Here is a 16817-nt window from a genome sequence, read left to right as displayed (position 1 = left end):
AACTCAGGTCTGTGGCAGCAGCGTGCGGTGCGGTGCAGACAGTGAACTCTGAGGTCCCCCAGATCTTGGTTCAAGCTCTGTGGCCCTTAGCCATGTAAGTGTGTGCGCGTCACCTCACCGCTGTCTTGTTCTCACCCCTGAGTGCACCTCGAGTGCCCCTTCCTGTCATAAAACACGCACTCAGCCGGGGCTGGCAAACCACTACCCTCCTCCGGCCTTTGTGGTCGCTTTGTGGAGTCAAGCGCCACCATTTTGCAAACGTGGTCAGGGCTGTAGGATTAAGTTTCTGGCTCTTCCAAGTCTGCCAGAGGGAATGGAAGGGGTGGATCTTTTTCCACTGCCTCGGGCGATGTTCTGGAGGGAACCCAAGCAGCAGAATGTTTCTTCTCCGTTCAGAAAGGAGTCTGCTCCAAATCTGTACATTGAATCTGCCTGGCCAGTGGGTTCCGCCCCTGAGCCCTGAGGACAGGAAGGGAGACCGGCAGGCACAGCCGGTAAATCACTGCTGGGCTGAGCTGCCGGGGAGGGGACGGTGGCCGCAGCGGGCTTGGTGCTCGGGGCAGATGAAGGCCAGGCCTGGCTCCACACGCTCACTGCTCGGCCCTGGGCTCGCGTCCTGCTGGCCCCGTGTGGTGACAGACGCCCCCTTCCTGTGCGGCTGGCCTGCCAGAGGCGCTGGTTTGGACGGATTTAGAGTCCAGAGGACAAGCATGGTGAGTGCAGGAGGGGTGGGCACAAGGCTGGGCACAGAACATGGGCACCGAAGGCAGGAGCACTGGCCAAGTCGCCTTGGCAGCCTCTCCGGGCCCAGCAGCAAGCATGTCACAAGGCGTGGTGTGCCGCTGCCAGTGCCAGCGGAGGCCTGCGGCCTGATGGAGGCCTCGTCACGGGAGCAGGCTCGAATCCTGCGGGGCTGTCTCCCGGCTATTCCACCTGAGGCGTGACACCCGCCTCGCTCAACTCCAAGGCCCCAGCTGTAAAAGGAAGACAGTAACAGCACCAACCTCGGGGGCTGTTGGAGGGTGAGAACGGTATTGTAAATCTCTCGGCACCTTGGAAGCACTTTTGCTGTTAGGTTGAATGAAACCCTCAGGAAATCTGTTTTCACTGTGAGTTAAGACAGACCACCCCTTTCCACCAGAAAACCAGAGCCCTGGACACGTCGCGGAGCTCTCCTGATTTATGAGCAGCTGCTGGTGAAAAGTTGAAGCGGGTGAAAATGCTAGAGCGCATTTGGGTTGAGTAGAGGAACCCAAGGGCAGATGTCAGCGCGGTGTCTGCTTTGGCGTGGCTCTTTTTGGACAAGGCTCAAAGCTGTGAGTAGCCCAGGTCTCCCTGGCTTCCTCCGCCAAGCAGGAGCAGGGCCTCTTCCGACGCTCCTGCCCAGGACAGCGTCACTTGCAGCGGGGTCCAGAGCCCCACAGGGCCTGCAGCCCGGCATGGTCTGTCCCAGGCGGTGTCGCACACACACGCCAGCCCGTGCCCGCCGCTCTCGGGCTTCTCGGCCAGTCCCCGTTCCCAGCGCAGCACGCCTGCCTGAGTACGAGGCAGGATTTAGTTCAGGGCTCATGAGATGCAGCCCGCAGTCGGCCTCTGGCTTGAACCAGGTCCTCAGCCACCAGGGTCCGCTCCACACAGACGGCCGCGAGCTTGAGCGCCTGACCAGGTGTGCCGTCCTCCACCTCCGACGGATCTTCCGTCTTCCCTGAGCCACTGAGGCGCAGCATGCTGGGAGGCGTCCGGCGGCTGGGGGTGTCGGGCAGAAGCCGGCATCAGCCCACTGCTCCTCGTGACGCTGGGGACGCGCCGACGCTCTGGGCCTCGGCTTCCCCTCCCACGACTTCAGTGCCCCAGGAGGCTGTAGCGCTGAAAACAGTTCTAAATTCCTTGGGGAACCAATCCGCCTTTCTCCTCCGGGCCCACGGCGTCCTCCCTCTCACAAGAAGGACAGTGGGGTCGTCGAGTGTCAACTCCTAATGAGTTTTATGAGCAATTAGAGGCAAGGGGTGCGAAGAGGCTGTGCTTTTCGAGCGGGGCTCCCTGCTGACCTTCCAGGCCCGGCCCGGCTGAACGAGCGCATGTAGGGTGAGAACAGCACAGTAACCTCGCTGCTTGCCACGGAAAGCTGCCCCGCGCCAAACCAACCGAGCCTGTCAGTAGCGTGGACGCTGTGGAGACGCGCTCGTGGCACCGACTGACAAAGACACGGCTGGCGGCCGGCAGAGGTGTCGCCTTTCTGCTCTGCCCACTCTGCGTCCTTGCTGCCCCTGCCTGGGCTCAGGACACTGCAGAGTTCTCCGTCCTGCTTGTGAGAGCAGAGGTCCCCAGCAGGCGCGTAGCTCACCCTGTGTCTCAGGGAGGCAGGAGGACACAAGTCTGAGTCCCTGGCCACTTGGGGACTTGGCAACCTGGTCCTGTCTCAAAAAATGCAGGAGTGCTGGGCGTGTAGCTCCAAGTGAAGGCCCCAGGTTCAATCACCAATAAAACAAAAACAAGAACAAGAAACACTTGGACATCTCTCTCTCTCCTTAACCCAGCGTAGTCAGCCCTGGTGAGCCCCACCTCAGACCTTCCCCATCATGACAGGAGCCGTGCTGTTTCAGCCTCGTCCTCTTTGCTTGGGTTTCTGTGTGACTCTGGCCCCTGACAGTGGGCTTGGAAACCCTGGGGGACACCCCATCCACAGCTGCAGGGCAGAACTCAACACAAATTTCAAGAAGAAATCCAAGTGAGTTAGAGTCATCAAGCTGGAACAACACTCACTGCGGTGAGGAGTGCATCATGGCCAGAGGAAGCCTGAGCACACGGGAGACGACTCCTCAGCAGGGGAACAGCGCAGGCATGACCTGCTCCCCTTTGCTCCCTGGCTTGCGCGCTGCGGTCTCCAAGGGCCGGAGGAAAATGCCCGAGTGAGGCTCGTGGGAAACAGCCCCAGTGAGGTAACCCTGCATCCAGGTCCCGGGCAGGAGCCGCGCGTGTCCTCTCATTTGCTGGCAGGAGGGGCTCGGGGCCGCATCTAATGCCCAGGCTGCGTGTGTCCCGGAGGCCGGGGCGGGGCTGGTGCAGCCAGCCTGTGGCAGGTGGCGCACAGGGCCCCGTGAGCTGCCCCCTCCTGCTCTCCTCTGTCCGGGCCTGCCCACCGCCCACCCCTTTGTCTCTGGAGCACGTGCTCTCCCTGGTGGGACCTGTGACTTCAAGGTCACTTCCTCCACCTCTCCAGGGCGGGGCCTCCAGCAGCTCTTCCTTTTAATTTAAGCCTGACCCGGGCATCCTTTCGTGCCTGCCTCACCCCCTCTGGCCCCCCTCCCCTTCCGCCTGGCCTGCCCTCACATTCCTGTGTGATCTCGTTAATGTCCCCCCATTAAACCCAAGGCCTCCTCACTGAACTATACCCCCAGCCTTTTTATTTTGAGACAGGGTCTCCCTAAGTTGCCCAGCCTGGGCTTGAACTTGCCATCCTCCTGCCTCAGCCTCCCAGAATGCTGGGATTATCTTCTCTTTATTTAAATGCACTGTGGAAACATTTAGTGCTGTGTATTCCCAGTTAGTGCACTCAGAGATTTCTCCAGGCCGTGGGGCTCCTACTGGGCCCCCACTGTGACCCAGGTCTGCTCAGAGGAACAAATGAGAAAGAGGTACCGGTTCCACCGATGGCACCCAGGGCATTGAGGCGGAGAAAACACAGTTTCCCATCTGAGGCACACAGGGAGAGCTGAGCACCCCCCGGGGAGAAGCATCACCACGCTAGAGAGACGTGGGGGCCAGGATAAGCTTCCAGCACAGTGTGGGACATCCACACCTACACTGCAGGTGGGAGCTTTGGAGGCACCGGGTCAGTCTGGGCTCCTGGGCCCATGTCAAGGACACGAGCCGGGACAAGGCTCAAGGGGAGGCTGAGGGGCTGGTCCTGGCCCAAGCTGTCTCCACTGGGGGCCACACCCCATTGGCACTGAGGGGCTGGCTCGGTCATGAGACTTCTTGTCTAAAGTCAGCAAAGCCAAGCATGGCGTGGTGGCACAACTATAATCCCAGTACCCACTCAGAGGCTGAGGTGGTCGGATCGGATCACTGTGAGTTCAAGGCCAGGGCTACATAGTAAGTTTGAAACCAGCACAAGCTACGTAGCAGCACTCTGTCAAAAACAATCTATTGATCAACAAAGTCCTGGGCAAGTTATGAGCTGGCCATGCCGGCCCCTGAATCGTAAGTAACATTCCCCACCCTGAAGGGGACCAGCTCCTATTTTGCACCTAACTCCTGACCACTAAATTTGAGACACACAGGTAGGTAACTAATAATAAAAGCAATTTGTTAAAAACATCACTCTACATTTTGAGCAAGCAAAATGTAGTCTCATTTTACTGGTATTTTAGAACAATATATTAGAATAATTCACAACTCAGATGTCATTTAAAATTAAATATTAGAATGAATGCCAAGATGCATGGGATTCAATACTTAGGATTTGTAAACTCTTCTGTGTTATGTTACATGTTAACATGGATTTTATTTAAGAAGTAGAATTTCTGATTTTAGAGTTGATATTACTGTTTCATAAGTAATAACAGCCATGACTTCATAGGTCACTGAGCAGCAAAGAGTTTAAATATTTAATTTGAACTCAGGCCATCTGTTTATACATAATTATACAACGCAAGAAGATGGAGGCAAGTTTGCCATTAAAAAATGATGGCATTTGACAACAACATAATTTAATACTTTAAATGTTAATGTTATATGTTTCAACAGTATCTTATAAAACATAAGCTATAATAACCTATTCAAATTAGTTATGGTAAGCATATATGTATTACTTTTCTTATTACTTAATCAAAGCCTAAATTTTATTAAAAGCAGGGAACTGTAAAGTGCGAGTTACACGTTAGAAGGTAGCACAGACTGAAGCACCAGAACAGAAAGGAGACCCAGACTGGTGCGGCGGGTGCTGTAGTTTGGGTTCTAGAGTAAGACTTCATTCGCAGCTTCGCCGTGTTGTTAAAAACGTGGGACACGCCGGTGCTCCTCTGCGTTGCCCCTGATGCATACCACAGGCCAGCATACGAGATTTTGCACATGTTGGTTCCAAAGAGGAAAGTCAGAAGTAGCCAGGAGCCGGGGACAGAGCTCAGTGGCACAAGTGCCTGCCTGGCGAGCGCAAGGTCCTGGGTTCGATTCCGAGTGCCAAAATAAATGAATAAAAATAAATAAATAAATAAAGGAATAGCCAGGGAAGGAAGTGTCATTGGCCGGTGACCTACGGGTGTGGGGAGGGGTCAGAAGACCCTTCAGCTGAGGAGACAGCACTGCGACCTCCGGGGGAGGGTGGCTACCTGGGGCCCTGTATCTGGGAGGACGGGGAGAGGACAGCGGCGAGGACCTGTGACGGAGGGGACAAGGCGCCGGGCGGCTCTCGCTTTGCTTAGGAGGAAGTGAAATGGCAGCGCTCGGCGCACACACAGACGTGCAGCTGCCCTCCTCCTTGCTGTGTGCCTTTGCCCCTCTGGGGATTTGGCTCTTTTCTGCGCAGGAAAGTGTTGGAGTGGTGACTGTGAACACATCTATGCTGGCATCTGCGGCATTGATGACACGTGTGGACTGGGCTAGGCTGTGGTGCCCAGCCGTGTGGCCAAGTGTGTCTGGACCCTGCTGTGAAGGCGCTGCGCGGGGGTTGACCAGCCGCTCAGCTTGAGCAAGCAGCTCCTCCATCAGCGCGGCTCTCACCAGGGAGCGCAGTGCTAACAGCCAAAGACAGGCTTCATGTTTCCCAGGGAAGCTGCGTTGCACGCCCTCAGGACCGAAGTATCAACGCAGGGCTGACTTCTCACGGATTTCAAACTTGTGAGCCCCCACACCCCGCCCCCACGCACACACCATTGTCCTATTGGTTCTGTTTCTCTGGAAAACTAACTAGGACTAGAGTGCTAGAACCAGCCAGTCAGCATGGGTTCCAGGGCAGCCAGCCTTCTCGGGTGCCACTGCGCCCCTCGGCAGGGGTCTCGGCCATTCCGGCGAGCCGAGGAACAGCAGGTGGTTTGCTGCACTCTGACGCTGTGGACACGGTTCCAAGCAGGCTCCTGCAGATGCACCCATGAAAAGGAACCCTTTGGGGGCACAGAGTTTCAGACACCCAACAAAGGTGCACAACCAGACTCGGGGCAAGAGCCTATCCCCAGAGGCACACGGCCCCCTCACTGTTGGGTGGGGACCCAGGGTGATGAAGCCAAGGCACCTCAAGCTCCGGTATGAGTTTCCTAAATTCTCTCCCCATCAGAGGAACAAAATCAGGCAGCACCCAAGGGAGCAAATAATCAAAACCTCATAAATTAACTCCTTGAGTGACTCAAAACAGCCTGTGGGTCAAACACCAGTCCTGGCAGGGCAGGCTATAGGGGGCTGCTCTCTGGGGTCGCCCAGTGGGTGGGCATGGCCCGCTGCTTTTCACCCAACCATGTGACTGTCTCTGTGGATCCAGGCCCATCCCTGGGCTCTGTGAGGTGACTCCACCTATGTTCTCCCAGCCCCAGCCACTGTGGCCCAGCACCCCTTCCCGAGGGCCCGGCTCCTGGTGCGGCTTCCATCTTCCTGTCTGATGCACCCCCTTTCCATTACTAAATAGGTGGGGCCATTTGCTCTTACTGTTGCACCCCCAGCACCCCTCCACTTACACCGAGCATCCTTCCCTTTGGGTCAACCCAGCCCAGCAGAGCAACAGAAGAAAGTTCCAGGAAGGGATCTGTCCCACTGCAAAGCAAGCGAGGGCGTGGAGCCCCAGCCCATGGCTGCAGGGAGCCACCTGCTCCTGCCACCCTGAATTCCAGAAAGGCACCATGGTGATTCATTTCTATCAAACCACGTTGCTCTGGAGCGGGCTGTGGCCTTCCGTGAAGATCTCCTCCGTGGCGGCGTTTTCCCTTCCCTGGGATAGCAGTGATATTTGCCATGAGCATCTAATAGAGCTTGAAATTACCCAGGCCAGTTGTTTACTCTGCTCGAGAGGCGCTGGGCTCCCAGCAGAGTTCATCCAGCACTGTCGTTGTTTTTATTAAGCAAGCCCTTGCCCAGCCAAAGTGAGTGGTGAGCTCTGTAAATATTTTATTAGCCTCTGCAATTAGTCCCTGTGTCACACCACCCGGATGGGAAGTGGGTCAGTGTGACAGTCCTCCTGTCACCCCTGACGTGGAAGACAGCCACCAGGATGGGCCTGGATGTCAGGCCCAGGGCAGAAGGAAGGGAGCTGTGCCTTCCCGGTACGAGCGGGACTGTGAAGTCACAGGTCTTCTTGGTGGTCCAGTGTTTGTTGAATTTTAGACACTTTTTCTGGGTGGGAAGAAAATCCTAGAGCACTGTTAAATTAGCTGATTGGCTGTGAAGCTCATCCTTTCTACTGCTTGCCTTTAGATCTTTGGTACTCCAAGCGATGTGAGTCACGTAGTAAAATCTATCATCACCATGCTTTATAAAATGCTCCTACTTACCCGGAAGTTTCTGCTGTGTCTTTCGCATGTGTTTCTCAGTGCGCGAGGTCTTTCTCCAGGACTGTCTCTGTGCTCGTAGTCTAGTCCAGCGATGGCCAAGCTGTGAGAGACCAAGTGCCGAACTGCAACCGCCTGCTTATTGCAAAGCACCAGCACTGCAGTGAAACCACTGCTTCCAAGAAAACAGCACATACATTAACATCTTTTGTTGTAAAAGAAAGATAGCACACGTGTGAGAGCTTGCCACCACCGGTCTAGTTCTTCTCTGCGAGTCGTGGCTCATGGCTTGAATTACGTGTCGTAGCAAAGTATCTTCTTACCTGGTGTTTGGTGCTGACCCGGGCCTGGTGTATACCAGGTCATTCAAGCCAACTTCAACATCAAAATATATTCACTGCTTACTTTATTTAGACACAAATTTTACTGCTTGGCTTTTTAACCTAGGGTTTCTTGGTTTTTTAAAAGGAGACTTCAGTCTATTTATGACTACTGGGATTGAATGGTATGTATACATTTTAGTTCTCTTCGTGTTTTCTGTTGATTATACTTGCTGCTCTTGATTTTTCCTAGGAAGTGGCTTGGCCGCAGTTGCTTCTGCTGTCTACGTTCTTGCTCCTCCCTACCCTGCCTTAGTCCGCCAGTTACTCGATCTCTCTTCTGCCCGTGGTGCTCTCCTACCATCATTCGCACATTTAAACCTGCATTTTCCACGGACACATGCAGGCAAACAGCGGCCGCTCTGTCCCTGGCGAGTCAGGCCACCAGGGCAGTCCCCGCCACCGCGCACAGCACAGGAGCCTTGAGAACGCTTCTCGGGTATCACTGCCTTCTCCCTCAACTTCTGGCGTGGCTGAAGAGGCCTATATGTACGGATTCTAAACCGTTCGCTTCCCTCCTCACATACTTTCTGATTTAAAAACTCTGCATTTATACGTTGCATGTCCCATTTATATCACCGTCTTCCTTTTATACCTTGTGTGAAAGTAACTATTTTTAATTTGTAATATCTTCTTCTGCTTCTGTTGGGAGGTTGTTAGTCATGTTGATGTGATTGGCTCTGTCAGCCTGGGCCAGAGCTTATGGGCCAGTGACCGGACACAGGGCAAGTGTCGGGAGGGCGTGCAGGGGCACGGGACAGCCGGCGCATGTGGGCTGCAACCACAGCCACCGGCTGCTGTGTCCAGAAGCAGGAAGGGGAGAGGCTTCCGATGCAGGCTGGGACCCCGCTGTTCGAGGGCCGGCCTTGTGCAGGGCTTGCTCCTGTGCCTCTCCAGGCTGCAAATCCGAGGGGAGGAGCAGGTTCCCAGGTGGCTGTTGCCGGAGCGTCACGGAGCCCGAAGCCCCACGGTCAGGTCACCTGCCAGGGCCGGCCAGGGTGTGCGGTCACCACCTCTGAATCCAAGCGGCACAGGGAAGCAGAGAGGGTCAGCGAGTGCATCACAAGATTTAGGTGAAGAACTGGAAGCCCACCCAGCACTTCCTCGCCCTGCCGCGGCCCCAGGGGCAATTCATGCGGCTTCACTTACTCCTCTCCTGATGTCACCCCCCGTGGTTCTAAGTGCTCTCGCATTGTCGCTTCTAGAACCTGCTCCTTTCCTGCAAAACAGCTCTCAGCCTTGTGGCGGCACCTCAAGCCTCACTCCCGGGCCCCACCCTGCACTCCGTTCAGCACCATCAGCGCTGATGTCGTCACGTCTGCCTCAGTCGTCCTGGTTGCCGTGGCAGACAGAGGATTACATTCTTTACCTGGACAACTTTTCATTTTCCAAACTTAGCAGTCATCTGCTTTTCTCATCACCCGGCTTCCCCAGGCACTGGGTCTGACCAGCCAGCAGCCTGCAGTTCTCGTCCTTCAGAAATCCAGGCGCACGGTAAATCTGAGAGTCCGTGGGTCTCTCCTGGAGCTTCTCTCCAGTCTGGGAGTGCTGCCGGACCTGCTATGGAACCCTCAGCCGGCGCTTTCCCTTTGTGCCCTTCTCCACGGAGACCCCGGCATGGCCGCACTAACTCCTTTCCCTCCCGTGCTTTCCCGAAAGTGCCCTCTGCTCTGTCAGAGGCTGTGGTTCTGCGTCCCCCCTCGCCCTCACCCGTGGCTGAGAGAGCCCTGGGTGGCAAGGTGTTTCCTCTCGGGAGTTTGAAGGTCCCCGCTGTCCAGGGATACCCATGCCCCGTTCTGACTCTGGTCTTCTGGTCCTGCTCTCCGTGGGAGAGTTCGAGAGTTCCGGTTTACTGAGGACGTTCTGAAGTGCTGGGCTTCCACTCACTGAGCACGGCCTCTGCGGTGAGGAAGCGGTGTCCCTCACCACGCTACGTCCTCGCCGTTCTCTCTCCTTCTGAGCTCATCGTTGTGCAGCTGAATGTCTTAAGTGTGTCCTTTAGGTCTTTTGCTGTTTTTTTCTAGACAGCATTCTACTTTTATTTTATAGATACAACATTTTACTTAATTTTTCTCTTACCTCACTTAGAGTAGGCATTTAAAAGGCACTCTATAAATATTGGTTGAATGACTCAATCTCTCGCAGGATAATGATTTTAATTATCTTTATATTTTCTTCTGCTCCTGGGATTATCTTTGAACTCTAGGCTCCTTTATTTAGCTTAGCTTAACATCTGTCTTCATGTGTACAGTTGTGTCAGTTTAAACTGAGCTTGGCTGAAGCCTCGGAAAGCTATCTTCCAAAGAATAAAAAGTAACATAGGAATAGTGCGGGTCAGGGTTCTCAAGGTGCTGGGGCCTGTGTCACCCACGGGGAGGATGGGCCTCAGCTGCATCTGTGACTGGGGCCACACAGACACCCACCCCACCGAGGTGACCTGAATTCGTCCACCGCCCCTCGCCCTCTGCCCAGCAGACCCCTCCCCGCATCTACCCAGGGTCCGAGGCCACTGGCCCCCTTCTCTCCAGGCAGCTCACTCCCCAGCACCAAGGTGACTCGGCTCCTGAGTGATGTAATTGCAGCAGAGGGGTTTGCTGTTCAAAGCGATCAACACAACCACCATTTGCAAAGCCTCAGAGCACATTGCAGGACTGCTGGCCTCTGTGTGTTCCGGGGTTGCTGTCCTAATTAGTCCTTCATAGATGAAGTTTCCTTTGCTCTCACTGAGGTTGCTTTCATTCTCAGTCCACAGTGATTAAGTCAAAGAGGGGCTCACTCCGTGCAGCTTCTTACCCCAGCCGCCGAGCCCCATGCCTCCAGCCGCCCTCCGCTCTGCTGGTGTTTGCTCAGGCCGCAGGGAGGCACCTGCTCCGAGGCACCAACGCCGCAGCCAAGAGGAGGTCAGAAGTGGAGACTGAAAGGCAGTGGGGATGCAGCTGTACCTTTGCACAGGCTTTCCTGAAAGCCCAGCAGGGGAGACATGCTTTCCTATCTCGTCGCTAAGGGGCCACTGCCCGACTAGCCCAGGGGCAAGGGTGTGGGCGATGATGGACACCCACAGCTCAGCGGGCTCCGTACGTGTGAGGAGGGGGCAGCCATGGGCAGCCAGGCACAGAGACTTCCTCCCTGCTGGTGTCACGTGAGACCCTGAGGGTCTGCTCACACTGGGCACTGTGGTCAGCTGGGGTTTCCCATGGAAGGAGAGCAGGGACCTCACAATTCCAGCAGAGCAGCGAGGTGTCAGCCAATTGTTGCTAGTCTTCAATGTCCCCAGGGATGGCTTTTGGTCACAGAAGATATCACCAAGAGGTTTATTTTTCCTAAATTTAATATTTGGTTTATAAATGTTACAATTTCTAAAGCTTGATTCTTTTGTAAGCTTTTGAGTTGTGCTTACTAAGGTTCTAATCCCACTTACTGGCCTCACAGACTTTAGAAAGGGTCTTTGCATGGCACATGGTCTCAGGGGTACACATAACTCACGAGACCCTTTCCAAATTTCAGACCCAGCTATGAACACAGTATACTCAATTTTCCTCCTTCTTGCATTTTATTTGTTAAGACAGGGTCTCTCTGTGTGGTCCAGGCTGGCCGTGATCCTTCTGCCTCGGCCTCCTTGGTGCGGTGATTCCAGGTGTGTGCCAGAGTTTGGCTTCCATTTTCTTTTCAATGTTCACTTTTCTGAACTAGAAATTCTCCTGAGCACAAATGATTTTTAATGTGTTTAAAATACAATATTTGTAAATATGTTGATATAAAGTTATTTCACAGTTATACCTCAGTTCTCAAACAGAAGCATTGGGCGAGATTTTGCTTCTGTTCGTGAACTCTGCATTGGGCGATGCACACAAGCCCAGCCGTCATCCCCAGAATCCTGGAGCAAATTAAGTTTGTGAACTGAGGTACCTCTGTACGTTCTAATTCTACCTAGAATTAAATCTAAAACGGATATTGATGTGGTTTTATTCTGTCGAGGCTTTCTTCCTTTCCCCTGTCCTGAGTCTCGCTGCAGCTCTCGGAGCCAGCTCTGCTGGTGACCGGGGCAGCCTCCGCGTGGTTCTGCCAGAACGGACCTGGCCAGGCGCTGCGGAGAACCAGAGAGCACGTCCTTGCCCGATGCAGGACGGAGGCTCCTGGGTAGCTGCAGCCACATAAAATCAGCACTTTTGGAGCTTCACAGGCATTCGGGTATAATTCTGCTTCCCGAAGACATTTCTGTCCCCAGCCCTGAACCCGGTGCTCACGGTTCTCACTCAGATCAGAACGACGCATGGTGAACTTGGGCTGTCCTCACCAGGTCCCCGTGGTCGTCCTGCGTCTGCCCCCTGACCAGGTACCTGGTGAGGTTCCCAACTTCGGCGCATTACGTCTGTGTTCCTGGCTGATTCCATGACTGCGTGGACAACGGCAAGAGGACCGTGAGGTAAGGAACAGGCCCAAGAGTGCCACAGCATGACCCCGCGCCTCTCGCGTGCACTGTTCTGTCCAGGGCGTCTGCTTGGCCTCGGCAGGGTTCTTGCTTTCACTTCTTTCCTCACGAGGCCAGGGTTGGGAAAGAAGTTTAGGGGGCACCTCTGTGGGGTGCAAGCTCTCCCTCGCCCCTGGGTCCGTTGTCCTTCCCTCCCCGCTGCCTGGCCTGTGCACCTGTGCTCTGAGTCCCACATGTCCTCTCCTGGGGCCTCTTCCTGGCCAGGGCCTTGCCTGCCGCGTGGCCGCGGGGACACCTCTTCTGGCCCGGGTCTCCCAGCTCCACATGGCCCGCCCTCTGCTGACCCGGAGTCAGGGTCCACAAGGGAAACGGGCTGCACCTCGCCCACCCTTGTTTACTCTCCCAATGTCTACTCGTCTTTGCTGTTTCCTTTCCAGTCTTTTTGGCCCTCTGTGTTTCTTTTTCCTTTTCAAAATTCATTTGGCATCGTTTCAGTGGGTCACAAGCAAGAAATAGTAAATGCACGGCCAGCGTGGTGGATTTCCCTGTTCAGAGTTGACACAAGAAGAGTCCTTGCCACTGCTGTTCCGAATCTGCTCTGGGCTCCGTTGACTTATCCTTGGTTTGAGGAGGGGACACCTGGCTGACCTCGTGTCAATTCTCCTAGAGACGGTACCTGGGTAGTGAGCGCTCTGGGTCCTGGCACGTTTCAAAGTGGTTTTCTTTTGCCTTGACATAGTAGTACTTGTAACAGCACATATTAATATCTTGAATATGTGCCCAGCTTCTACTTTGTATTTATTTTATTTATTTTATTGCTGGCCTTTTTTCTCAGTAGGGTTCCTTTGGAAGCTAGAAATATAGCTCTGGTTCCAGCTTGGTGCCAAGTCTGGCCCTAATTTGAACTCTTTTGTGAAAAAGCTTGTGATTCTGTCTTTGTCCTCAGAATGGCTACATGTATGCACCTAGGGCTTATTTTGTTTTTGTTCATATTGGCTTTGATATTAAGCTTTATTCTGCTTTTTACTCAGTAAGTCCTTAAAATCTGAAGAATTAAGTCAGCTCAGGCTTCTCCTGTAATTTCCCTGATTGCTACTCTTCCTCCATATTCATAAATCCTACCATTTGCACGTCAGAGGTCCTGACTTTGCTCTTCTGCTGTCCTGTGTTTCCCGCTAACCTCTTTGCTTGCTTTGTCTTATTGTCCAGTGTGGTACTACACTGGTGTTCCCATCTGATCTTAAAAACCTGCTAATGGACTCTCAGAAAAGCTGGTGGCTTCATCAGCTCAGGCAGCGTGACAAGCAGCACTCCCCGGAGGCTTCAGCAAATGTGGTGTTTTCTGCCGGTCCTGGAGCTGGAAGCCAAAGACCTCTGTGCTTTCTGGCTGGGTTTCTCTCTCACCGGCTTGCGGACAGCTAGCTACCTTCTCACTGTACCCTCACAGGGCCTCTTCGCCACACACAGAGAGACGAGGATGAGGGGAGAGGGAGAGAGAGAGGGAGAGGGAGAAAGGGAGAGAGAGCAAGGGGAGGGTCACCAGATATCTCTCAGCGGAGGGCTCTACCCTGACAACCTAACTCAACCTTACTACTTCAGAAAGCAGCTACCTTTGCTGACAATGCTGGGTGTCCCACCTGGCTCTTTGCAAGATTTAAGGCTCAGGAAATATTCTCTGAAATGCATGGATAGAATACAATAGAAATGAAATGAGATCTTACAGAGGAAAGCTAAGGAGGGTGCGTCAGGCCTAGTGATTTCTGGAAACCAGATCTCGTCGTTATTTGTAAAACTCATCGTTCTCACGGAACTGTTCCCAGGCACTGCTCTGCAGAGAGCTGAGCATGACTGGAACAACCGGCTCCAAACTGCTTCTGGGTGCTGGCATGGATCTGAGGTCTGCACACATAGAATTGTCCCAGCGTGGCCAACAGAGGCAGCGAGCGGGAGGAGGGTTTTCAGATACAGTTGTAGAAAGAGGCGCCAGTAAGAGCAGAGAGCAACAACGCCCGTGCTCTTTGGATCCTGAGACTTGGAACTCGGTGCTCAAGAAGCTGAGGGGCGGCCCCTGTGCCCAGGTGCCACGGCCAGACTGCTGTCCCCAGTGGTCCCCCTTGCTGGAAAGACTGAGACCGCCAGAGCAGCCGGGCGGGGAGGGGACCCGATGCCAGTGCAGCGCAGCAGTGTGACCAGGACGGGAAGAACCCGGCGTGAGCAGCCGCAGGCCGGGGTGATCACGGTGGGTGAGTAGTCTGTCCTCTCGGCCCTGGCGTCATGCTAGAGTTGCCTGTGAACCATCCGGGACCAGGACCGCCCCAAGAGTCTGGGTTGGGTGCAAGTCTCAGGGGTGATTCTGGTAGCTTCCCAGGCTGGAGGACGAGACTGTAACCCTCAACGCAAGGCCACTGACCGTGGATCCATGTCGTGAAGGCAAATCAAGAGACTGCTCTGGGGTTTAGAAACTCTCTGAGAGGCCAGCTCAGGGTGACTGCTGCGCATTCTCACTTTGGAAACGCCCTAGGTGGCCCTGCCCCTCCCAAGCCTCTCCCCCAGCCTGCCCCAGGGACCAAGGCTGCAGAAGAGCACAGCCACGATAGGACAGCCAGGCTGCTGAGTGCTTACAGCAGGAGGTGCACCCAGGGCCGCAGATTGCCAGACAGCAGAGTGACTACTGTCCAGAGTGGGGTTGGAATCAAATTACACTACAGGGCCGCCTTGCTGGTCTCCTGGGCTCTGGAGCAGCGTGATAACTAAGCAAGGTCCACATCTGCTGGCTCTCCAGAATTTTCCTGATGAGAAAATGGCCACCAAGGGCCATGGGGAAAACAGAGGCCAGGAGCCCTGCTGCCTCCACTCCGCGCCCTGCGGCACCCTGCAGCGCCTGCTGCTCCCGTTCATGCCCGCCACCCCTGTACTCACAGTGGGCACCTTTGCAATGAAGTCCACCCCCTCCAGGCCTGACAGATGGAGCCCCACAAATCCCTGCTACAGTGGGCCTCTGGCTGTCCTTGCTGCGCCCCACTTTTGGGCCCGGAGTTGTCTTCTGCCTCTCTCTGGACCAATACTCTTCCGAGCAGCTTTGTCACCCACTGTGTCCCTGTGGAGCCTCAGAATGGGCCTTGGTCTTGTTTCCCAGATGACACTGCCAGCTTCCCAGCATCCACTGCCCTCAGGGATGCCTGCCAGGGGCACTTCAGCCCCACAAGGCCGGACACCTGGTCCTGGGTCTGAGCTTATAGCCTGAGTGGCCTGACATCCGATAGCACCATCGACTGGGTCTGTGAGGCCGAGCTGGCTGGGTCACTCTTCTGCACAGGTCAGAGAGCACCAGGAAGCCACACAAACCCTTGACAATCAGCTGAAAAGATGACCAACTCCAACAAAATCACATAAACCACCCTGTCTCCTAGGCCTCTCCCAAGAGCGTTGCATTCATATTCACAAAGTGCTATGAAATGCTTCTCTGTCTCTGGAAAAATTCCCTGAATGCATATGAGGCCTTCATGAGGTGAAATAAAAAATACAGTGAAGGCTGCTACCAAGCACCACGCAATGGAAGGGCAGCCCATGAAAACACGACGCTGTGTCCTCAGCCACCTCGTTCACCCGACCTGGCTCCGTGTCACTTCTGGCTCCTCCCCAAAGTCCAAATGACTGTCTTGGTCACTTTTCTCTCATTGCTGGGACAAAATACCTGATGCCCAAAATTAAGGAAAGAAAGGTTTATTTCGCTTACAGTTCGTGGAGGTTTCAGTCCTTACTTGGCAGATTACAAGGCAGAGTGGCACTCGGCAGAGGGCTGCAGCTCCTGGCTCAGAACACAGCAAAAGCAACAAACACACACCAGGGCGGAACGGGGCAGGAATGGCCTCAAGCACCCTTTTCCTCTCCCTTACATGTGCAAACTATCCACCCCAGGGCGGGTGCAGCTCTCACACCCATAATCAAACTTTAAAAGCCTACCCCATGGCCGCATGAGGCTTTGGGGGGACACACAGACAAACCATAACAATGACCATGAAAGGTCAGCGTTTTGAATGGAGTCAGGACATCAAGGCAGCCAAGACAGCACAACTAAGACCCTCAGGAAAGAAGACTCCAGAGCTGCTGCAGAAATTGGTGAGGACACTGGGATGAGTGTGTGGAAAGTGAGGGGTAGGATCTCAAGGGAAATTCATGGCAATGCGTCTTTCACTGTTATGAAAGTTTTTTTAAATTGAAATGTTAACCATTCTTTGTGCACACTGCATATTGTTTCTGTTGCTATGGTGAGGGTAGTTTCTGCAAGGCGTTCAGGATTTGTTTCTCTTAGGGAAGGACTATTTCACAGGATTCTGCTGAGTATGAAGCCCTTGGGTAGCCTCACATTTCGTCCTGTGATTTTGATCCCAAAGCCACCACTAGAGCAACATTTCTGTCCTAACCTCACATGTGGCAAAACTGAGACTAAAAAGGTAAAGTGTCAGCAGGGGCAGAGGCACATGCTTCTAATTTCAGCACTCTGAGAGGTTGAGGCAGGAGGATCTCAAGTTCAAG

At 54.2% G+C, this 16817-nt stretch overlaps 1 long non-coding RNA gene across 1 annotated transcript in view; it reads left to right on the top strand.

Annotated features, from left to right (window-relative positions):
• Window positions 1-346: 346 nt before the first annotated feature.
• Window positions 347-16817, top strand: part of LOC106148389 — a 39094-nt gene continuing 22623 nt past the window's right edge. Inside the window, exons 1-2 of the long non-coding RNA XR_001233802.1 lie at window positions 347-713; window positions 12150-12275. This is a non-coding gene — a long non-coding RNA (uncharacterized LOC106148389). The remainder of the gene's footprint in view (window positions 714-12149; window positions 12276-16817) is intronic.

Source organism: Chinchilla lanigera, unplaced genomic scaffold (genome assembly GCF_000276665.1).
Source record: "Chinchilla lanigera isolate Chin_1 unplaced genomic scaffold, ChiLan1.0 scaffold00019, whole genome shotgun sequence".
In the NCBI taxonomy this organism is placed as follows: Eukaryota; Metazoa; Chordata; class Mammalia; order Rodentia; family Chinchillidae; genus Chinchilla; species Chinchilla lanigera.
Note: the sequence above shows the minus strand (reverse complement) of the source record. Positions and strands in the feature narration are given on the sequence as shown.